Here is a 26,043-nt window from a genome sequence, read left to right as displayed (position 1 = left end):
GATCGACAGGGACCCTGATGACCCTTGTCGTACTTACTGAAAGTGCGGCTCCTCTGACCTCCTGCTCTCGAATCATCGGGCTTTGCCCTCTTAGCTACCAGCTACGACTGAACTAGTCTCCTATCCCTCATCTGAGTATCCGTCTCGGTCTCTCTTTCATGAAACTCCAGTTAATGTCCGATGGTGGGAGTTCGTCATGAACTCCCAAATATTCTTCTTGAGTATACTCTTCTTAGTACAGGCGTACTCTGGACAAAACATAAGTTTCTCATGGAACATCCTTGTGATCTTAGTCACTGTCTCTATTGTCTGTCGGAGCGTCAGGTACTCCTTATCAATCGCTCCCTTTCCACCAAGGGAACATACACCTCTTGGAACATCTCAACAAAATGATCCTATGTCACTATGACCTTATCTGCAGGTGATAAGTCACTAGTCACAAACTTCCACTAGTCCTTTGCTCCTAAGCAAAGCAGGTTCAACGCAAAGAGAACCCTTAGATCATCCGGACATGAGTAGGTATAAAAGCATCCCTCAACATCAATGATATATCTCATAGATGAAATCGAATCCTGGAATCCATCAAACTTCGGGGGGCTTCGTGTTGTTGAACTCCGATCATTTAGGTTGGGCTAAGCTTTCATGGATAGTCTATGGAGTGTTTAACCAATAGATCATATGGAAATGAAAGGTCATAGGTATTAGGGTCTACATGAATGTAACTCTAATCCTCCACACTATATAAAGAGGTCTATGGTTCGTAAAATGAGGGCTAAGCACTAGTGTATAGTACACAAGAGTGCATATCCGATTTGGTGCATGCATCCTTATTCTCAAGTTATTCCAAGGGTTCTTGATGTCTTGTGAACCATTTGAGGTGCAACACTTGGGGCACTAGGCTCTTAAAGGTTCAAGACTTCAAGCTCCATCAAAAGGTATGTCATTCTACTAGATTCTTGTAATATACTTGCTTCATATTATGCTAGTTAGGATGAAACCTTGGAATATTGAGTATTTGCATGTATAATAGAGAAAACATAGATCCAAGGTTTATAGGGTTGCATGTACACCATAGGAGTGTTAGAATGCTCAAAACCCTTCAAGTCCCTATGACATCCCTCTACTAAATGACAACCAAAACTAATGGTTCGACATTGGTGCCTTTGACCCATGGTTACAGCTAGGAAAACTCACCAGAATGAAGAACCTTGAACACTGAGACATGCTTCCCTTTATGTACTTCTAGCTCCCATGAATCCACTAATCACCAAACCAAGTAAAATCTTAATCAACAGTACAAAGCCCTTAAGTTTAACCCAAAGTCAAATTGGTCAAAAAATTCAATTGTCATACTTCATCAAGGTCAACACCATGTCGTGGCCCTCCTTAGCCATGTCTGTTGGATTAGATGTATATGCCCATAACTATTATTGGTATGTATTCGACCCCAGAGTAGCATGCTCCATTTGGGTTGCATATCCTCAGGACAATTTGTTAGGATGGATTTTGAGAGAAGGTTATATATGATTTATTACTATATTAAAAGTTCTAATAAATTAATATGAAATCATATGTTTTAATTAGTATTGATCAAGAATTAATTTGGAATTAATTTAGTGATCAAAAAGAGACTAATTAAATCTATGGGGACTAATTATGGTAATTAGTTATATTTATATGTGTTGGGCTTATGATCCATGTTGGACCAAGTTTATGTATGGATACATAAAGAGTTGGGCCACATGAACCATGGATCATTAAACCTATGGATATTGATTTGGGTTATATCCATGACCCTTGAATCCATTGCCTCAAAACGCCACTTGAAATTCTTGGAGTCAGTGGAGGTGTTTTAGGTGCATGGAGATTCTCTCTCAAGTTTCATCCTTGTCCATGATGTGTTGTGACTTCATTTGAGGCTTCCACACTATTTGGGCTAAGCTCTTAAGGCCAAATACATCAAGACTTCAACCTACATAAAAGGTATGTCACCCTAACTAGTATTTTATATGTTTTATGTCAAATGCATGCTAGTTATAGGTATATGCCTTGGAAACCATTTGCATGTATAATTAGTGAAAACATAGATCCAAGGTATTTGGGGTTGTATGTGCACCAAAGGATGTTGTAGTATACTAAAACTCATCAATATCGTGGGGTCACAAGGTCAAATAGTCAACACGCAGGGCACTGCCATGATGTGGTCCTCCTTGGCCACATTGTGCAATGCCAGAACAAGGCAGGCACGATTTTTAACTTTGCCACACCGTAGCTACCCTCGTCACGTTGTGGCCACTAGAAAATTACCATTTTGTCATTAAGAGCTTAATCCTTCTAAATCTAATCTCATACATCCAAATCCACTTCTCCACATTGACTTAATGCATATGTTTCCAACTTTATCCATGAGGACCTCACCATAAGACAAGATCTTAAACCCTAAGTCCATTAAGTCCTTATTATAAGCAAAAAAATCAAACGTGGGGCTAAGAACACTCAAGCTAAGACCTTTTTCTCACTAACTCAGAAGTTGATGACCATATGAGCACCACATCAAGCTTTGGAGTTCCTCAAACTCCAAGAGCACTCAAGAATGGGACCAAAACATCCAAAAATGTGCTCATACTTGAAACCTGAAGAATAAATGTTATGGTATGAACTTTTTACCTCCAAAAACTTAGAAATGTGAAGAAGGTCTTGTATCCATGCTTGTTCCTTGCTTCCTTACACCAAAATGAACTACCTTCTTCTCCAAGTTTCACCAAATGAAGTAAACAACCATAATATGGAGTCACCAAACTCAAAATTAAGGAAAGAGGGTTAGGGTTTCAGAATGGGGAGATGGAGGCTAAGAGAAATGACCTAGAATTAGAGTTAAGGGCTTAAATATGGGAGAAACCCAAGAAATACATGGGATTGGGCTGCTACCGCTTCCACGTCGTGGCCATCCACTACCACGTCATGGCAGCCCTCTAAACATGCAGTTCATTAATTTCATGCCATGTTGTGGGAATGCATGCCCCACATCGTGGTTGAGAGATTGTTCCAAAAACATTTTTTGATTCCTTTAAACTTGGGCAACCCTCTTCGGGAAATGGGTGTTATAGTAGTGCTCACCAAACATCTTGATCACTACGGTATTGATGATAGACCTAAATACTTTCAGGATAGCCTCCCTAACTGCCATGGCCACCTCCACGACAATGATCCTACTTATCTCATCGTCACTGACACCCTACCTCTCCAAACCGTTGGAGCCTAAACCTCAGGTATACACCATAGTAGAATACACATGGAAAAAGGTCAAAACAGACTAAAAGAACTAGCAAACATATAATCCAGTCAACTCCTCGATATCGTTGATATTCCTTCTAAATCACATACAGATCCTGTGCTTTTAGTGGTATGGGCTCGTATTACCTTCCACACCTATCCGTAGTTGAATTAGATTCCCTCTTAAGGTCTTGAATCACAAAAACTTTGCATTCATAGAAGTAGCACACATACATATAAGTTCTCAAAGATCTGTATCTAAACCATTAGATATACATATTAGGTCCCTGCTTAGCTACAACTTTGTTATGCAAGAAGTATTTGCTAACCTTTCAAATGGCTCCGTGTAAACCAATTGTACATCATCCAGACTCAATATACATTCGAATAAAATATTCCAACCAAAATCCACAACCAAACAAGGAATGGGAAGTAATGCTAAACCAAGCATTCTAAGACTATAAAATCCTAACTATGTACAACCATGTAATTGTAACAACTGGTAAAAATAGGTCAAAGTTCGATGGTCAAACCACCACGAACTGCTATGTATCAATGACCACTTGTGTGTAATTTTATGTTTATAATGTATATAAAAGATAATATATTCATAATTAATGTTAGAACGTCTCAAACTGCTCAAACCATCTATCGTCGAAGATCGAATCGAAAATCACCAAAAATTTATCCTATTTGTCACGTTAAAAATATGTTTTGCATTAAGTATACTTGAGAGCTATGGAAAATAAATTTGAGTAGATTGTGTTCTCCTGATTCTGTAGATATAAAGAACGTCGAAAATGGAGGTCATATGGAGATGTTACGACCATTTTAAGAAAACAAATAAATATAATATTGTTTCTCTTAATAAACAAAAATTGAATCGATCTGTTGAGGAACATGCACACCTCATAGGGAATTCCGAGAATGTTTTTGGACTCATGCATAGGTCTAATATTTGATTTCATAATCACATTATTTTTAACCTGTAGATTATTCAAAGTAGCGAAAATTGTTGATTCGGATTCAAATAATCGTGAAACTTTAAACAAATTTTCCCGGAGTTCTACATATCGGATTTAGGATCCATCTGAATTTTGAAATCCTTGATCCCGAGATTATTATTCGCCACTCTTAGAAAAATTATTTGATATCATGATCGATGACATATAAATCGAGAAAAACAGTTTTGTAACATTTGAATGTCACAAGTGTGACATTACCCATTTTGGTGCTATAAGTCAAATATTTTGACTCAAATATTCAGCCATGTATTATATATTAATATTTTCACAAAAAAATTTATCCCTATCTATACCATCTAATTCTCAATACATACACAAATACATGAATAATTGAAGCAGTACATTGCTTCTAAATTCAACCAAAGTACATAAATTATTGACAAAAATCCCAACCATTGACTAGAACTTCATATACTCAAATTCTATTCCTCTATCACGTGATCTTTCTCCTTTATCTACAATTATTATACATATAATTATACATTTGAGATGATAACTTAGACTTCGCTTACAAGCTTCACCCACAAAGTACACCAATAATGGATGGTGAATTATCAACTAAGAATATGAAATTAGATAACAAATTTTTCACACCAGAAAAACACAAAATTCCTCTTCTTTTTCTTCTTGTATTGTTGCCAAGGAACTCCACCAGAAGAGAGTTGCTTTCCCGTTGAGCAACAAGAGGCAACAACCTCTTCTTTTCGTTCTTTCTTACTCCTTCACTGTCAATCGAAACAACCCCCAAACACCCACCTGATTTCTACTTCTCTTTTTGGTTCCTTGTTTTCTGTCATGAAACCACCAGACTAGCTGGCGAATTCCGGTGAGACCCCACGGAAGCAAGCCCTCTCACCACCACAAACAACAGCAATAGTGGCCAACTGTCGCTTTCGTTTCCTAGTTTCCTTTGCGAATCACCACCAGAGACCCACCCTTTGTGATCTACATCCACTGTCGAAGCTCCCATCGACGACTCTCGTTCGTCAGTTCCTTTTCCCGATCTATTGAAGACGATGATTCTCCTATCGATTTCGTGTATCCGTTCCTTACTCGATCAGATGGGTTACATCACATCTTGTTGCTCGTTTACCTGCTAAGTCTATGTAAATCTTTCGTATTAATTTTCAAAAAAAAAATAGCCACTCCTTTGATAAGTTGTTACAAATCAGCCCTCGTTGGTGGAAATTTTTTTATCAACAAACCTCAAATTAAGTTTGCTAACCAAATCAGCCCCAATGATTTCTAAAAATTAAACATAACAACCTCTTTAGTTTAATTTAATACAAAATACTTCTGATATTGTTTCAAAGTTTAAGAAAGTGTAAATTTCGATTCCTCACGTAAAGCTTCACAGAATGGAACCAACTTCGAACAGATCGAGATCACGCATAGAAAATGAGTTTCTACGGCCCCTATTTATACACAAAATAACATCATACTTTATTATTGTTCAAAAGTTTATGGAACGACAATCTAAAATGTATAAATCATCAATAAATCATATAAGTTATAGTAGAATGCTATAAATGACATAATTACACCTTGTTGTGATATATTAATTAATATTAATAAAATTCTCAAGATTTTAAGTATATTGCTATAAAGATATAAGTTATTTGACGAATCATAAGTTGCAATACTTGTCGTATATATGCATGAATATGTTGAGAAAGCATGAAAAGACATTATACATATAACCAAATATGTTATTCAAAATGATTATGTACTAAAGAAATGTACATTGCCTTAAACGATTGATAAACGAAGATTGAACATGTCGTAGTGAGTTATTAAAAGGATAGATTAATAATCGTCTGCTTGTATAATTGTATTTTAAACCGTGTGATTTGCATAATTTTCAATTTGTTAAAACCATGGAATTATTCAAAATGTTGTCGTCACGTTGTCCAAACTTTGAATTAAATTCATAAATAAGCTTAAAAACTCTAAGTGTTATAAACCTTAACAACTTAAGATTAGAGCTTGATATCCCTTGTATGAATTGTGAGTTGGTTAGTCGACAAAACTGTCATGGGAGTTTAAGACTAGATCTTGTGTGTTAAATCCTAGATTCGTTTAAGCCGGGATTTATGTTGTGATACATGTCGTTCCTTAGGATCAAAATCCTAGAACCAAACCTATAGCTATAATTGTTAACCTGGGAGGGTTTTATAGTGTAAATCTAAGCATACGACATAGACATATAATAAAGAACTTTGGTGTAAATCTATGACAGATGGTATAGATTTATGGGAGTCGTCTCCGCTTGTGGTTGCTAGCTACAACTCCGTCTAACGAGACTAAACAAGCGTCAAGTGTTCTTTCTTTGTTACTACACAACTTTTTAATGTGTTAATAACAATCCAGATACCTCCATTTATTGTGCCCATCCGGGGTAGGAACGTCTATAGTGTCGATTATAGGCTCACCTTAGAACCGGGAAACATATTCTAAAAAAATGTAAGACTAGAATGGAATAACCCCCTCTCCAAATGGTTAAGTGTCTAAGATTAATTCAATTGGATAACTAAATCTTTGATATGGAACAATTTCTCGTTATCAAATATAACTTAATGTTTGGTCGTTAGAAAAAAATGTTAGTGTCGTGGAAACTTTTGCACGTCTTTTTAGTGTTGGTACAGATGTGTCTCGTTGCAGTTCGGTTATGAGCTCATTATAGATCCCAAATTTTTTTGTTACCATATAAAATTTACATTTGGTTTATACAGAGTTTTTGTTCACTTATACTAGTTAGAAAAGACTATATTTAGTGGGATATTTTGTGACTCAAAATGATAAGTTTCAATACCAAAATTTAAGTCATATAACACTTAATTAAAAACATGGCACGATTGGTTAAGGTTTATTAACTTACATTTAATAAGTTTTTTACATAAACCATTTTTTATATGAAAACACAATATTTATTTGGGAGGAGTTTGCCCGGTTAGTTAAGTGTCGGTTTCCAAAGTAAGTAAGATAACACATAATTAATTCCACGACACAAATTTATATAGTTTATAAATTTGAAACTTATGAGTTTTACATATAAACTATACAAATGCTTGTACAAAGTATGTTTTCACAAAGTGTGACATGACTTTATTTTATATAAATTAGTATTCACAATCCTTGTATAAAAAGCATTTTGGTCATGGGAACCGTAAAATTTTGATATAAGTTTGCTTTACTTATATATTTATCAAATGGTATATTTTTGGATTTGAGAAAACGATATTTCTAAATGAGTCTGAATATACTTTTATAACTCAATTATTTTATATGTTTGATAGAAAAATACGTATTTATAAAAGCATGTCAACCAAATAAATTTTATAAAACACTTTTGGTTATAAAAATACTTTGTGTCAAAACCTATAGAACTCACCAACAATTTCATTGATGTATCTTAATGCATGCATTCTCAGGTTATTTAGAAGGTTGGAAGTGTTCGCACAGAAGATCCTATGTTATTTTTATCATACATTTGTAAACGCTAGAATGTTAGGCGTGTGTCGCGATTTGTCAATGTAATTTCTATTTTGGTAATAATAGAAGATTTTATTTGTACTGTTTAATGTATGTTCAATAGTTGTGATCACTGATTTACGTTATGCACCTCGGCATTTTCGCCGGTAGTTGGGGTTATGACAACAGTTTACATGAAGAAATTAGCAATCTTAACCTCAACCCTAGCAAAACATCCACAACTAATCTACTAGCCAATAAGGCATCACAGATTCAGGCAACCCTATCTTGAAATTCTTGAGGGGTCCTTAGCCTATCATCTAGAATGCATTTCTATCAGTTTAATAACAACAACTATAATACATCATATAACATAAGTATGGATATTTTGGGAGATCGCTGCCTCAAGCTCCATCTGAATGTACACCCTACTTCCTCTGTTCCTTTCCCTGAAATTCATTTCTTTTATAAAAAGTTTTTTATAAAAACTTTCAGATCCTTACTTTGAGTCTGGAATCCAACGAGTGTTCATCCGTTTTTCTCAAACTAGGGTTCTGATACCAACTTGTAACATACTGATTTTAACCATAAAAATTTTCATTTTTAATTATAGAAAATTGTAGTTGTTATAAAAACCAAATCAAAACAATCCCAGGTATGTCAAGTATAATCATCCCAAATCAGAGTATCAAAATATAGAAAACAACAAAATCTACAAGCCAGAGTGTACAATCAAGTCTTCGCCTTCCCACGATCATCAAAAGTACTAGAAACACATTTAATCCACAACTATAAGCACAAAGCTTAGTTATTCCTTCCCAAAATATCCATACAACAAAACATAATAAACAACTATGGGTTATCAGCAACCTAGGGGATTATCAGCAATCCTAGTAAGTTAACTGCATGCCATGTGGATTATCAACACGTTTCCAATGGTTATTAGCAACCCTATGGATTCTTAGCAATTCTAAAGTGTTCATCAATACGATTAAACTCATACATAACAATAATCAGCAATTAAGACCCATTTGGTCATAGACATAAATATCACACGGGTAAATGTTGTGAGAAGACTGGCCTCATCGATAGCAGCTATATCAAGACAGCTCTCATGTGGTGAAGACTGGTACTACAAAGCCCCTAATAGCAATAAAAAGTACCCACTCATCCTAGAGCCTAAATCCTCTAAATTGACCAAAAGTCAACCATGTTCAAAAAAGTCAACCATGGTCAAAACGTCCACCATGGTCAAACTCAGTCGACGGTTATGTCGTCACCACCCATAGGTCACGTCGTGACTGAACCAGGACGTAAAACCGTGGATACACTCCTGTCACAACATGACTTGCGAATCTTCACGTCGTGAAATCTGTTATAGACAATCTTGAGCATTAAGCTCTTAATCCCTTAACCTAATCATTCAGACTTTTCAGAGGGTTTTCTCCAACCCTAAGGACCATAAAAATCATAGCTTTTCGGTCATACATGTTCAATTTATGACTTCAACACTAACAAGGTCAAAAAGGAGAAAAATAGGCCAAGGTTCATGCTTAGAATCTAAACCCAACACTAAACCTCATATCTTAAACTTATAGAAAAGGAAACTCCTCAGTGATCCATAAAGTTGCTAACTTTATGGATCCTATGCATGTCATCCAACCCAACCACCGAAAGAAGATAATAAATCCTATATCTAGCATGCATAAGTGAGAAAGGCAATAGATTTAGGACTTACAAAAGTCCAGAAGTAATGCAAGGTGGTGAGGAAGGGGCTTGTTGCCAAAAGGACGAACCTAAGGAGTCTTCTTCTTCGTCAAGAAGCCAAAATCACTAATTGAGCTCTTCAATATCGCAAAGGAGGCTAATATCGATTTTTGCAGGAGGAAGGTGATGGAGGCTGAGGGTGTGCAAACCCTAGCCCCTCTCTTTTTAAACTCACTATGTGAACCCCTATGTGGCATGGCATAATCCTTAAGAATGGACACACGAGTCAGTCTGATTGTCACGTTGTGAGACATTCACTCTTACTTCGTGACCAACTATAAATTATGGTTTTTCATTCTGTAATTAATTCTAATCGATGAAAAATCGGTACATGCATTAGATGTTACACCAAGGGTAATACCTAACGATTAACCTCCTGCATATTGACTCCAATACCAAAAACCCATGACTTGTTAAAATTGACTTTAAGTCCCGATGCCACATGAAAGCATATAAGTACTATCTCTAAGTTCTTTATGTTATCTTTCATCCATTCCCCGACAAAAAGAGCGTCATCTGCATAGAACAAGTGGGGGATGGTGATCTCTGTATGTAGCACTTTTAATCCTTGAAATATACTCTTCTCATACGCCAACCTCATAACAATTTTTAGGCCTTTTATGGCTATTATAAATAGAAATGGCGAGAGGGGATCACCTTGTCTTACACCTTTAAATTGTGAACATTTTGCACTATTTGAGAAATACCAAATACATGTTGCTTGTGTATGGAGTTAAACAAGAACTGTTTGTGAAAGGATATAATCATGCGAGTTTCTAATGAGATAGAGATGACTCCAAGTCACAATCTAGATGGGTATTTGTTCTAAATAGTAGTATGACGACCTAGAAAATTTCCAAACATGAGACGGCGGTAGAATCTACATGCGAGTTTAAATATATTGTTATAAGCGAAGCACCCAAGGAAGCTACTTGGATTAGAAACTTCATAAATGACATTGGAGTTGTTTCCAGAAACAAAGATCCATTTGATATATTCTTGTTTGATTAAGGTGTATAAACTCATACCTAAATTGGTACAAACTTGCAAATAAAAGAAAAGTCCTTTTTGGGTAGCCCTCATAACCAAAAATAGCTAGAAATGATATTAGGAGAGAGATAGAGAAATGTTTTGTTAGTATATTATGTGATTAATATATTAACTTGGAATAGATAAGTGATATGTTAATTTGTTATGTGATTAATAAATTAGCATGAGATCAACAGTAGAATAATCAATTTGTTAATTTATATTGTTAATAGTTGAACAAAAGAAGCAATTCTAGAAACCTCCATGGCATGGATAGTTTTTGAGGCTCCTCTACGGTTTCTAGAAGCCTCCTGGTTGCATAAAAAGAAAGGATTTGAATTATGATTAAATCTATTATTTAATCAATTCATATTCTATTTTTCTTGCAAGTTACCTAAACTATAAATAGGACCCCCAAGGCCAACAATGTTCGTTCATGACATTCCTAAGAGTATTAGGAACAAAATTTCCTTCTCCTCCCTCTCCCCCCTCATCATTCTAGTGTTTCTAGGGTTTGGGGTGTGAGCCATTAGAGAAATCATATTTTGGGTGCTTGTTTTCCAAGGTTTTCAAGAAGGATATTGGTGTTATTATTTGCTACAATAATCAAGAGGTATGTAAACCCTAACTCTATGTAAATTTTGATTATTATAGAGTTCCATTAGGGTTCTTGATGTTTATAGGTTATTGCTCTCAATAGAGAAAACATAGATCCAAATAGGTTGTATATGAACTTAAGAGTTAAGTATTTTTCCACCTTATGCGTAGATTTATAACTTATAAAACCCATCAGTGGTATCAGATTCATAGTTTTCTAGTTGATTGTGCATAATAATGAATAGATCAAAATTAGGGTTTAAAGAAATTAAACCCTAATGGGCTTGAATTTTCACATATGGCTAGAGTCCTTGAAACCCTAGCCTCCACCCCATAAATTTTTAAAATGCTAGGGTTTACTTAGGGTTTACTATTTTCTTTAATTATTGTTTTATAGCCTTAAAATAGAATAATTAAAAAAGGATAACCCAAAACCTAATTTCGAAAATTAGATAGGGTTCTGGATTAGTATTAAATTTAAATTATTTAATTAATTGGATAATAGTAAAGAATTATTTAATCCATGAATGATTTAAATTAATTTAATTAAAGGTTAATTAAAATATAAATATTAAATCATAATTGGTTTAAATTTAATTAAATTAAAAGTTTAATTTAGATAATTACAAGTTTAAACCTTGTATTTTGAAAAGTTTTAAAATACACCTTGTATATACATTATTAAAAGTTAATTAATATATGTATAAGATTAATTCATTTGAATCAACAGTAGACCTCATTCACAAAGTCATACTCTAAGAGGTTATAAGGAAACAGCCTATATAATGACAATCATTGGGTGTACGCTCTCACTTATAGCTCCCTTATATGGTGGAGGGTCGTTAGTCGAACGGGTTCGATAGGACATAACCTCATTAAAATTATAATGATATAAAATTACTATAAATCCTTTAAATATTCCACTTTAGTAACTTTAGGAAAATGTGAAAAGTATGCTAATCAATGAAAATGCACATCATGCTTTATATGTCATTAATGCAGCATGTGTGGTTAACCGACACACTAATAGGGACTATAAAGAGATATGATGAGCATCTCAAAAATTATCATTCTTGATGGAGCGTGTGTGGTTAACCGGCACAACAATGTTAGATGATAAATGACATCGAGGTTGTCAAGCGGGTTTGCATGGTTATTCACATCTCATTTGTGAACCTCGGCATTCTAGTCACAAAAGTGAGAGCATAATCTTAGATTAAACATGTCATTAATAAGATTTAATGAATCTCAAAAGATCTAGGAGTTTCATAAGATTGAAATTGGTAAAAGCCTTACCTACCTAAAATAGATTCGAATTTGATTGCGACGTCCTTCTTCAAAGTTCGAATAGAAAATATGGATCGTAGCCTTAATTTAAATTTATGGGTTAATAACTAATGATTAAAATCAAATAACTTGAATTCTTTTTTCTCCCACTTTTATATGTCTCATAAAGATAGAAAATGGTCTTTCAATTTCAAGTAAATGTGAAATTTTTTTCCCTTCCTTAGGAAATGGTGGAAATGGACATCATGCTTCTTCAACTCTTCCACATCATCTTCATGTGACTCTCCCAACGTCACATTTTCCTTAAATTGAAAGATATGAGAGAACTCAATCCCTATTGGCATGTAAACATGAAGATGGAAAGTATATGCGTGTGCATCTTCTGAAAATGAAATCATACATTAACAAGTTGGATAAGATGGGTGTCATTTTCCCCCGGGAGCAAGCCATTGAATTGTTTCTTCTTTCGCTTCCAAAGTCATATGATTAGTTCATTGAGAACTTTTATATGAAGAATATCGACATGGCCCTAATTTATTTGTTCCAAATGTTTATTGTTGCTGAAGCAAAAATTCTTAAGATCGCATCTAAAGCAGAGATGCTTATTGGATCTAATTCCAAGGTTTCCATGGACATTGACAATGGTGAAAATGGTGGTCTAGAAAACATTTCTCTTCCCAATGGAAAGGGGTCGTCCAAGATCAAATCTTTTGATAGTATGTTAAAAGGAAAAACTATTTCTAGGATCATTCCATGTGTTAACCCCAAAGAGTCTATTTGTTTTTACTATCAATTGAAGGGATATTGGAAACGAAGCTGCCCAAAATACCTAAAAGATCTTAGAGATAGTAAAGTCAAGTCATGTGACTCTACTTCTGGTACATCAATTATCTGAATCCATTGTTTTATAAGTTCCTATTCATAGACTCTTAATACATGATGTGATGATCACATTTTGATGGCATTAAAGGAGCTAAGAGAAATAAGGAAGCGTACGAAAGATGAGCTAAATATGATCGTGAGAAATGGACTTTTGTCACATGGTTCGAATATCAGAATTTAGAGCTACTACTAAGGAGTTCGGATAATTTAATAGATTGCCATTACACTTCGGAGATGTCTAAAAACATTGTTTTCATTTTATGCGTTGTCAGGATAAGTTCCAACATCTCGTTTATTTTCAATAAAAGTGAAATTTTGGTTTATCTGTGTAACAACTTGAATTTTACCAAAAACATTTTTTTAAATCTTTAACAGAATACGTTATCAGAAGACTTCGTTTTAATTTAAAACATTTTCAAATAACAACGTTACCTCAAAATTCAAACGTAATTCCAAACTATTTAAAATATAAGTAAAATTATTTTAAAGTAACCCTTATCACTAAGGCCAAACTGCTAAGTTGTCTGCACCAATCATAAGGCACAAAAGAGAAAAGATACAAGTGTCAGCCCCTGTTGAGTGGGTTCATCAAGGTTGCACATAAAACATACAAATCCCAAATGGGTCAATCATTCGTTTTACGATGAAACATAAAAATGATAGACAAATACCACTTAGAAAACAACCACATATCGTAATTATTCAATCATATATTTAACTGCATACATGCATATATGTTCAATCACAATTCTACCACATAACATATATGATGAACCAAATACCATATACACAACCGCATAACATGTAAACAATCACATTTCATATATAGGAAACATTTACTTATTCAACATTTTATTAATAACCAACCTCTTGTTACATATTTAACCATTTAATATACAACCAACATTTTGTTATATATTAAACCTTTTAATATGCAACCAACCTTTTGTTATTTAATCAAACTCTTATTGTATCTATCCAACCGATTGATATAAAATTGTCCCTTAGTGCTACCTAACCCAAAATAAACTTCCCGATCACTACTTATGTGAACGGCCAACTGTATGCTTTAAGTGGCTCATGACTTCCACCCGACCAACCCCGTGACTCCACTTTTTCTACTTCGACTTTGTAAAGTACGAGTACCCTGCGATGTCCTTAAGGAATCGGTACAAACAATGCCAATTCTACCGTAACACCTTCCGACTCCCATTTGATGTTTGCATTGGCTGCAAACAAGGGACCAACATCACTCCATCCCATGAACACCGAAGTGCCCGCAAACCATGTGTCACATGGCCAGCTAGAAAGAGCGGCAACTAACAACCTTTGTGGCTATAGCTCTTCGTATATATACTCTTTCAACCTAGTAGGCATCCTCAATGATCCAGATAAGGTTTTAGGCAAAGATCATAAACTACTCAAACCCTCTACGCATAACCCTGCAATGTCAATTATACATTAAATAAAGCATGCAAATCATACCATCTTAATGTGTTTTAAAACATGCATTATATTTTCAACCAAAACATCAAAGCACAATCATATATCATCCTTTCAAGCAACTTAAGGTAGCATGTCGTATACAACAAGTTATCAAAATGTATACAACATAGCAATTAGGTCATAACATGGAAATAGTACCAATCATAGAGTATCATCACAAATATCATATCATCAAGCCCAAAGTGATCACATGGTTATCCTAAAGTGAATCAAATCACCATCTACGGATTGCATGTTTCAGTCATGCAACCTTAGTGAGTTAAAACTAGGAACTCACATTTAGCCTTGATGAAACTCTCCTTCTACTCCAAGTCCGGAACATACTAGAAGTTCTCAAGGCCCCACCTAAACACCACACATAACAAACAATTAAAAAATAAAGCACGTGTTTCAAAAATACAACTTTATACTAACTTTTATATTATTTTTATAATTTTATAGCCCGGCCCATGTTCAATGTTTTAAGCATAAAACGGAATGTACAGGTGCAAATGAACTGATACTGTACTTTCTGGAAAAATTCAATTTCCTACAATTCTTTGTCTCGTGCGCTCTGTCCTATTCTACTCTCATTTTTTCCACCAGATCTTGCAAGAATGGTTTAGATTGTTGTCTTCCCGATTCGCATTCTTTAATTCATTTTACACCAACTTCCAATCACTCAATTGTACCTACATTATATTGTGTTGAAACTGAAACGGGCATTCACATATTCAGAAGTACCAATGGTGGTTTGTTGGTTTCTTTACCACCCATGCCCATACTCCCATGTGTATACATTATACTAGCTATTTTAGTACTCCTTTTGACACTTCTTCTCGCAAGGGTATTTATGTCCAACCTTTGGTTTATTCTTGGGTGACCTTTAGGTACATATAAGATGGCATATAGGATGTATACATCATACCTTAATTCGCAGTCCATAGAACATAAACAGGAGATAGAAAACCAAACATTCTATGAACTTGGAAACTAGATAATGGAAGTTGTCCTTAAGCAAACACGACATGGTGTGTTGAGACTATTTAGAGAACCTAAAGGATGGTTCATAGCTGCCCAAGGACAGCAAGAAAAACCCTCACAACTCACAAAAAAGAATGTGATAAAAGATGTTCAAACCGCGCGCGCACACACACACACACGAGAATGCTTCATCTTTTCGTCCATAACCCTTGCCAAAGAATCCAAAACTCGTAAGCAAGAAAAAATCAAGAATCTCACAAAGTGTGTGTCAACTTCACAGCCTCTAGGCACCACAAAATCCATCAAGATTTCCTTCATTTTAGTCATTTCTCTTTCTCTCGTCTTGTGATGGCTCCTTCCCCTTATCTCCTTCACGTTCGGCCTTTTTCTTCTTTTCCTCTCCAATCGTCGATGCTTCAACAACCCACAAAAAGTTGAAGAAGCTTTTGTTGATTGCGTAACAGCCCAAGCGAATTGGAGAGGACTCAAGAAATGTATGTAGGATTAGGAAAAACGGACAGATCCTTTAAGAACCATCGATCATATTCATGGGGTTTTTATATCATAATTATTGTTTGGTCCTTGAGGTTCTATACACAAGTCCTTCTTAGCCCAATATCATATTTATTGTTTTGGTCTTTGAGGTTCTATACACAAGTCCTTCTTAGCCTAATAACTGGAAGAAAAGAAAACATGGAAAAAAGGGAAAGCGTATGTAGTGGTCATTTAAATGTGAACTTACAACATCGGTCCTTAGACTTCTTTACCTTATTCACTAGTTACCATCCACAATTATATGCATTAATTTAAACCTTCAAATCCTTATATGTAATCTATTTTATATATTTATTAGCTCTATTTAATAAACTCAAATACTTATTAGTCTTTTTTAATTGTTAATTAAATCTTTTAAATATCAATTAACTCTTTTTATTTTATTTTATTTCGTTTTTATAACTAGAATAAAAATGACTTTACAACATAAATATGCACGTAACGGACACTAACGTCGTTAACATAACGAATTTTAGGGTTGTTATAATCTGCTTGTCTTATTTTATATATTTTTTTTTGCAATGACATTTATGAAAGTATTTGTTACATTTAAAATATTAGTAGTATTAATTGTGAATTTGATTCTTATGATATTGCATGTGGTATCGTCATAATTTACTAAGTGAAAAAGAATTCTCATCACTAATGTTCAATTAGCCAAAAACTTAGAGTCATACAATTCGAATTATGTGATACAACAGAATCTTGTTCATTGGAAACTCATTCCTAATTCATTGATCACATGTTTATATGAGTGAAATGAATGACTAATGGATCTAGTACATGTTGATATGGACTCTTCAGATCCACCACAAAGGAAGATAACTCTATTAGTCATGATTTCCTGATGTTTCAGTAAGTATTGTTATGTTTATAAGATTAAGCATAATTCTGATAATTTGAAAAGATTCAAAGAGTAGAAGAACGAATAAAAGAATCTATTAGGCAAAAAGATAAAAGTTTCTCCAATATAAAAGGAAATGAGAGTACTTTAGTATCATGTTTTATGATCATCATAGTAATTGTGGATTTATATCACAATTGATCCTCAAAGAACATCTTAGTGCAATTGTATGACTAAGAAAAGGAATCAGATATTGTTGGAAATAGCTTGATCAAGCGATGAGTCATACTTCATTCCAAATCAAGTTGTAAAGCCATGCTCTAGTAACTATGAATCATATCTTGAAATCTTTTCAAACTAAAAAGGTTGAAAGCACCTCGAAATATGTAGAACAAAATGTTTTCTTACTCTAGCACATATATAATTAGAGCTGTAATGTTTTCGTTAATGGAGAAACAAAAGATAAATTGACACCTATTCTATGAAGTGTTTACCTGTCGAGAGTCCACACGAACTTTTGAATATTTTTTTTAGCTCGTTAAAGGAATTTTCTTTGAGAGAAAAGTCATATGTCAAGAAGTTAGTGGGAGTCGTATTGATCTTTAGATTTTCAAGAATCAACTGACAATAAACCTTTTAGTTATCACTAGCACGCGACCCGAGGTTGATAACCTACCATGTTTGATTAACACATTCTTATTTTTGTGCACTTCTAGTTGAGTTGTTATTGCTTATGAGTTCTATATTTTCATTTAACTGCAAAAGCAAAAGCTCGTTGGTCAGAGAAAGTACATTGATCAATATGGGTGAGCTGCTGAAGCACTAGTAGGCCCTTGTGCTACCCGAGGGCAAGAAATTTAGAAATGGTGAAGTTCAATCCATGTAGGAAAGCTAAATTTTAATTTGATTTTGTCTTAAGCCTTGTCTTGTGATTGTAGGTTGGAAATGATAGATTCACATGGATAAGAGCGTATTCACCATAAAATCTAGGTGGCAAAGGTTTCTCTCTAATTCATGAGAATGATTAAAAGATAAAACTTTTGTTGATAGATTATAAGATCTGATAAAGATCAATATAGGTGTTGGTTGTGTTAATTTTATTCTCAAATTCATAATATGGGTATGACATCCTTCTTCATATTTCGGATTGTGAGGAATGGCACGGAATTGTTTGAACTTTCATGACATATATCAACAAGTTCTGAAAAGGTTTAAACACACACATATGTTATCCAATGAATGTGTAATAAGTGTATAATATTAAGAAGTATAGTTGAAGACCTATCGAAGAATCACACAACAAAAATATATACTTCAGTAAGAAAGTCAAGAGTATTGATTTCTAGAAGTCCAGTTGATTTGTGGGTACATGTCAAAGCTGGGAGCATAATTGTTATGCTAGTATTGCATGTTGACAATATTGTTCGTAGAGAACAAAGTTTTCAATTTGCAAATTGCAAAGTTTAGGAATTTTTTTGCAACAGTAGACTTACGGGAGTGGGCGCTCATACTTCGTTTCGAAACGAAAGGTTTAGATCTTATCATTTAATAGAACTTAGTCATAAACATATAAGAATATCATGATGAAATGGTTCAACATATGAAATTCCATATATGGAAATATTATAGAAAGATATTGAACATATATCAGATCCTTATATAAGATATAATGAGTCGAGTCCCATATGCTTCAGAGATAGGATCGATTGTATATGCTATAATATTCACTTATTCTAATTTTTCAAATGCTCAGAGCATTGTGAGGAAAAGGATTAGAATTTTGTGACTAAAGTTGTTAAACAACTTTCAAGAACATTCTAAGGTTATACAAATAGATTGGTTGTTTGTAGATAGTTAAAGTATGATATTATTTTACACGGACCATAGTGACATGATTCTTGATCATAATTGATGGTTATATGGAAATATGGAAATTTTTCATAATGGGTGATGGTTGAAAAGTCTACATGTGAGCTGGAAAATTTAATGGAAGAGAAGTACTCAGGGAGTGTACCTTGAATTAGAACCTTTGTTATCATGGAATTTTTTCTAATAACAAAGTTCAAATAGGATATTTTGTAAGACTGTAATATCAAAGACTCAGTCTTTGAGACTTTGGAGTCTTAATATCATAGGAGATTAGTGCATGTTAATTTGGAATTCCATCACATCTTGGATAATGATAAGAATTTGGAATTGTGAAATGTGCATAACTGGAATAATGTCCAGTTGATATGTTCACAAAGGAAAGGACCATAGAGAGGCATATTATGCATGTTCATAACACGACATGACTAATGTTTAATTCATGTATGTCACACCCCCAAACCAAGGATGGCGGAAACTTCCGGGGGTGGCAGACTTCATGTATAGTATCACAACTACGAGTATGATAGTGCTCAAAGTAAATACAACCAATCATAAATATAATAAAAAAAAGTTACACCAAAGCATATGTTTACATGATTCAAATCAATTACATTATGATGACAAAATGAACTGTTTGACTATTTATTGCCCCATCCTCAAAACGCTGTTGATTTCCTGTTTCACTGAATTCCTGAGAATACAAGTAGTTTTGAAAAAGTGTCAACAATTAAGTTGGTAAGTTCATAAGCTTTTGATAGTAAGATTTTGAAAATCGATCTTTGTAATGAGTTGTATGTTACCAAGAAAAATCGAATATTTTCCTTATAAAAGTTATGTGGTCCTAAATACCAGGACCGAGAATGAACAAGTATTCGTCATACTTAAAGATATAAAAGTGGTTTTAAATTGGCGTAAAACCCTTTCTAATTTGAGAAAAATCCCGTAATGAATGATGTGTAGTCTTAAATACCAAGACCGAAAGTATACAATAATATCTGTAATTATTGATATAAAAAGTGATTTTAAATCGACATAAAACCCCTTTTGATTTATGAAAATCACCGTAAACTTCATGTGTTGTTAACTCCCTATGTGAGCGCTATAACCATACTATGACTGAATGAACCTGCCACAACGTTTCTCAGGCGTCGAAAACTGATATGACATTTGTCACCCGTAGACCTGCAGGTCCCACTGTAGCTAGCAACAAGGTGTGGGGTGTCAAACCCAATATAGATCTATACACAACTATCATGTTCTCCCTACAAGAGACTCTGGTTATAACTACCAGGAAGTTTAACCCGTACTCTAGGAGTACTGAGAAGAATGTCTCATGATTTAAGTTAACAAGCTTACGTGTGGTGTGCGTGAGTGTGAAACCTTTTTCTGTGGGAATAAAACCTTCCGAAATGTGTTTGTTGTGTTAATAGAAACATAAACCATACCTATTATAGTTTATCAAAACGTTTAAATGTAATAGTTATAACTTTGTTTACAATGGTTAACTACTGTATTTGTGAAGGTAAAAACTCTTTTTTTTTACCGATTTGTGTATATACCTTTTACTAAAGTGAAATAACAAGCAATATGAAAACTAATTAATTACCATGCTTACGAAGGTAAAAATCCATTTGTTTTCTTATGTATGCCAATAAACAAAGACGGAATGACATGTAATGTACAAAACATATAATCATATAACGATACACACCTTGCTCAACAAGTTAAAAGGTGCAAATGAAGTTGTTAGCATTTTTCTAGTGCTAACATTTCTATTGCTGCTCTTAGAAAATTTATAGAAAAATCATCAAAGGTCCAAATCAGAATCCATAAATTCTTAGAGTTTGGTAAATGAGTCTAGTTTGTTCATAAATTTTATTATGATTTTTAGTGACCTCCAACTTATGTGAAAAAGTCCATGATCAAAGACTGGTCCGGATTTGCTCTTGAAATGATAGGCAGTTTTGTAAAAATCACCATAAATTGTAGAAAAATCGTATGGAGGTGTGCAAGTAGTCATTTTAAATCTAAGAACCTGAACTATTTTCACCTAATTCAGTATTGATAAATAAAATGTTTAAGTTGACCAAAACAGTCCGTGAATGCAGTCCAACTTTTCTGATGAAAGCTGTTAAAAGAATTTAGTTGTGTTCTTGATGTTTTAACTTGTATTCTCCCCCCTAAAACTTAAGAAAACATGAAAAGATGGGGGTATGAACTCACCTTATATGATTTCAGTGGGTGAATGTTGAAGAAGTGAAGTGTTCAACTCAAGAACACTTGAAGGATCGCTTGAAGATTTGAGAATCTAACACATTAATGATGGAGTTTGTGTAAGAAATCAATGATTTGAGTGAAAGGAAATGTAATAATTATATGGAGTATGAATATACTTACCAAAAGTGGGAGAAATCTTGGAAGAAGGCCCTTGAATCTCGAAATTGGAGTGAGAGGATTTGAGAGAAAAGTGATGTTTGATACTTGGTGGAAATGAAGAAAATGAGTGAAGTGAAGAGTGAGAGAGAGTTTTCCAGCTCATTTGGACATGGTTTTGCTGGGAAATGAGTGGGGTAGTACCATGAGGTGACTAGGAGTGGTGGGGAGTACAATAGATGGTCAAAGGAATGGGCATGGGGTGGTTGTTTGTGTCAAATATTATAGCAAGATCCATACTCCACCTCAAGATCTCACTTAATAGATTTTATTCTTAAATAAATATTTCCATAAAAATATGTTTAAATTAGTGTTGTAAAAATCCCGATTAGGCCCCGATTAATCCCTAGGCGCTACTCAACCGATTAGAGAGCGCCTAGCGATTAATCCATGTATACAAAATAACTGAAACAGTAGAACCCGATGAAATTTTAACACTTTGAAGAAGTTATATCTCAATAGAAACTATTTGAGGTATGATTAGTGTTGTATTTATCATATTAACCTATTTTGTTATGATATTAGTGGTATTTATGAACCTTTATATGATATTAGTCATATTTAATTTTTAAAATCTAACAAATTAGCAATTAATGGTCCCCGATTAATCTCCGCCTAACCGATTAATCCCTTGACCCCAGTCGACCGACTAGCTAACGTCGAGCGATTTTTACAACCTTGGTTTAAATTATGAATATTTAGGGTCTCATATGTTAAAATATGATTTTTGGAGAAAAACTCACGTTAAAATAATTAAAAACGGGCTTAAAACGGAGTCGTGGTCGAAAACCGGGTGAAAAAGAGGAATTTCCGGAGTTCTGGGCGAGGTCTCGGCCTCAGCAGCCAAGAACTGGAGTAGCTGGTGCGGATCCGGGGGGAAAAGAAGCTGTGGTCCGAGGGGAGTCTTGATGTGGTGCGTGGTTGCGGCTCGCTGGCTGCGGCTCGCTTGCTGTGGTCGGGGTTGCGGCTCGCCTGCTGCGGCTTGCATGCTGCGGTTCCGGTCCAAGAGGGTCCGGCCTCTAAGAGGCTTCGGCCCTAGGGGGAGGTTCCGGATCCTTTGGGGGATTTTACCCGTTCTAACCTCGTTTTAAGCGATTTTTAACCCGGTTAAGGGTCGGAATGACTCGAATGACTTCAAAAAGTTACGGCAGCTTTTGAGAGAGATTTGGGAGAGATTTCACATACTTGGAGAGATTTGGGAGAGATTCCTTTTGTGACCTTTTAGAGTGCTTGGCTCCGCAACGCAAGGTCCATAAGCCCGGTTAAGCCATAATTAAGGATCATCCACACTCCCGATGAGTGTGCAACATTGATTTATCGGTTTGGTTCCTTACTTGACGCAGTTTTAGGTTAATGAAATCTAGATATACGAACTTTTCAATTGATGATTTCTCATTAGAATAACGAGTTGTATGGAAATTAACATAACGTAAACCCTAGTACCCAAGGGTTAATTGAGTCGACCGAATTGACTTGTTGACTTTGACTTGACCGGAAATTGACGGTTGTCACAAAGTAGTTAGTTGATTACTTGAAACATTATATAATAAATAAATTCGTAATTGTTATGGTGATTAAATAATAGAGATTATTTATATTCAATAGTTTTGAGACCATAGTTAATTAGTTTATTAATGTGTTTCACTTTGTGTGTTTTACTTCATGAATGATTCGATTATTCAAATTTCACAATCTCTCATACTTTTGGAAGTAAGTAGTGAATTAAGACTATCATGAATTGAATAGTGGATTGCATATAAGGATTAGACATTGCAATAAGATTGCTATAATGTTCATGAGTACTTAGAAAAATAGGGATTTTTAGTATTGGATAAACTCACGCTTAGAAAATTACTTCATGGATTCTATCACGAGTAATTGTGAGATGATAATATATTTTATTCTTAAAACAGAGATATATGAGTTGCAATTTACAAATCGGTTGTGCATTGGTATTGCAAAAATGCATCAGTAACGTGATGTCATAAAACGTAATGACATGCATGATTTGGTGAGTAATAGATACAAGCATATAAGTCAAAGTTTATTCATTCATTTTCCCCTAACGAGAAAAGTGATATCTTTGGGCCCCTCGATGATTATTTGTCGACATCTGAAGTGCTTAACCAAGCCTAAACTGAATTGAAGTGTTCAATTAGTAGTCTGGATTCACTCGTCATATATCATGAAATCGAGATACAAAATTTTGGACCATGAGATTGATTCTAATCCATGTCTCATGTCCATATGTTATCTTGTAGAGCGAAGGAATATTTTATCACTAATCCTAGGGCCAATGTTTGATTAGATTAGAGTTCGTCAGTGGCTTTGAAAAGCACTCTTTGTTGTTTGGTTATACTTGGAGTTGTAGTTATAGACTTATCCAAGTGGGAGACTGTTGGATTAAAGGCGTCTAAGATCATAAATAAATTCGCATAAATTTGCAAATAGAAAAAAAGTCCTATTTGGGTTGCCCTCATAACCATAAATAGATAGAAATGATAAAAGGAGAGAGATAGAGAAATGTTTTGTTAATAGATTATTTGATTTATATATTAATTATGAATAGATAATTGATATGTTAATTTGTTATGTGATTAATAGATTAACATGAGATTAATAGTTAAATAATTGATTTGTTAATTTATATGGTTAATAAATTAATAAGAAATCAGTTAGAATTAATTAATTATTAATCAGGTTTAATCTGGAATTAATTTGAGATTCATTGAAATTAATTAAAGGTGCAAGGGATGAAAGTTAATTGTTTAATAGTTGAACAAAAGAAGCAGTTCTAGAAACCTCCATGGCATGGACAGTTTTGGAGGCGCCTCTAGGGTTTCTAGAAGCCTCCTGGTTGTATAAAAGGAAAATATTTGAATAAAACGAAATGGCATGCATGATTTGGAGAGTAAAAGTGTAACACCCAAAGTCAGGAAGGCCAAGAAAGGAAAGGAAACCCTAAGTTTAAGGGACGACTCGTCGAGTCCGAGCGGGATCCGGGTCAAGGAGTAAGTGACCGACTCGGTGAGTCGGCCAAGGAGACTCGGCGAGTCTGGTCTGAACGAGGAAAAACCCTAAATCTGGGACTTGGAGCCTATTTAAACATCTCATTCTCTCCCCTAGGGTTCCTTTACTGCCTCTTTCACCCAGAACACCGAACCCTAAGCCCCTTTGTTGCTCATTCAAGCTTCCAAGCCATTTTTGGGCGATTTGAAGGAAGAGGAAAGAGGGGAATCATTGAAGCATCAAGGATTGGCCTTAGATCTAGAGTTTGTGGAACCTTTCTGAGTTATTGAATGTACTAAGTCGTTTCTTTCATTTAGATCTATTCTAGTTGTGAGTTTTGGGGCTTTTTAGCCATGATTAGTTATCCATTTGAGTTAGAAGCCAGATATGAAGTTGCTACTTCGGATCCAAGCATGTTTTGGCCTTGTGAAGCATAAAGTAACTACCCTTGAGCTGATTATGGAGCCTCCTTTCCTTAAACCCTAGTTTATGGTGTATTTAGCCTAGATCTCCTTCTCTACACATAAATTTTGCAACTTTACGTGAGGAATAGGCTTGGGAAGGGTAGATCTACAGTTTGGAGTCCATGCATGAATCAAAAGTCCTCTGCATGTATGAAGATCTGAATAGACTCTGCGAGTCCTTTGAGTAGACTCGGCGAGTAGCATGAAGATTAGGAGCAACTCGACGAGTGGGACGAACAACTCGTCGAGTCGGATGAAGATTGCCTTGTACTCGGCGAGTCTGTTCTTGGACTCGGCAAGTCAGGTCGCGAAACCCCAAACCCTTCGAGTTGAGACTCGAATCAGTGAGTCGAGTGGAGACTCGGTCAGGTGGACAGGTCAGGACTCGGAAATCGGTAAACTCGATGAGTCATGGACTGACTCGGCGAGTCGAGTCGCGATTGGAAAGCCTCTAAGCATATGAACTCGGCGAGTCAGTAGGTTGACTCAGCGAGTAGGGTTGACCGGGAAGGTTGACCTTGACCAGGACTTTGACTTTGATCAGAGTTGATTTAGTCGAATTTCGGGGGACAGTTAGACTAAGTGTTGCATTGATATTGGTAGCTCGGGGAGCTAGTGGAGCGGGAGTTCATAGAGTTGTCAGGCAGCAACTAGAGAGGGTTATCAGCAAGATCAGCAAGTGTAGGTAAGTTTCCCTTTGTGTGAATGGGTCTAAGGCCACAATGTCGGCCCATGTAGTTATGAGTAGAAGACCCGGGGGTTAGCCCTAGGCATAGTATGCTAGTATGATATTCAGGACGAGGTCTAATGATAGCGGGCGGGTGTCCAAGGAATGGTTTATATGATAGTTTTATAATTGTTGTCTGTGTGATACATGTATGTTCCTGGTAGGGAGGTGAGTGCGGGGGAGGCCTCGTACCTCACCAATAGCAGAGGGTGGATGGTGCTCCACATCTCTTTCGCAGCAGAACAGGGGCGAGGCCCAAGTTAGGGAAAGAGTGAGCGTGGTTTGGGCTCGTATATCACTACCAGTAGGAGTGTGGACGGGGCTCCATGACTCCCCAGTTGC

General features: G+C 35.2%; 1 long non-coding RNA gene across 1 annotated transcript; it reads right to left on the bottom strand.

Moving 5' to 3' along the window:
* Positions 1-19,625: 19,625 nt before the first annotated feature.
* LOC128133904 (uncharacterized) lies at positions 19,626-21,576 on the bottom strand. Its single transcript, XR_008232207.1, has 3 exons — positions 21,466-21,576; positions 21,292-21,376; positions 19,626-19,759 (listed from the first exon to the last, which is right to left on the bottom strand). It is a non-coding gene; the product is annotated as an uncharacterized LOC128133904 (long non-coding RNA).
* Between the last annotated feature and the right edge of the window lie 4,467 nt (positions 21,577-26,043).

Source organism: Lactuca sativa, chromosome 4 (assembly GCF_002870075.4).
Source record: "Lactuca sativa cultivar Salinas chromosome 4, Lsat_Salinas_v11, whole genome shotgun sequence".
Classification (NCBI taxonomy): Eukaryota; Viridiplantae; Streptophyta; class Magnoliopsida; order Asterales; family Asteraceae; genus Lactuca; species Lactuca sativa.
This window is presented reverse-complemented; position numbering and strand designations above follow the sequence as displayed.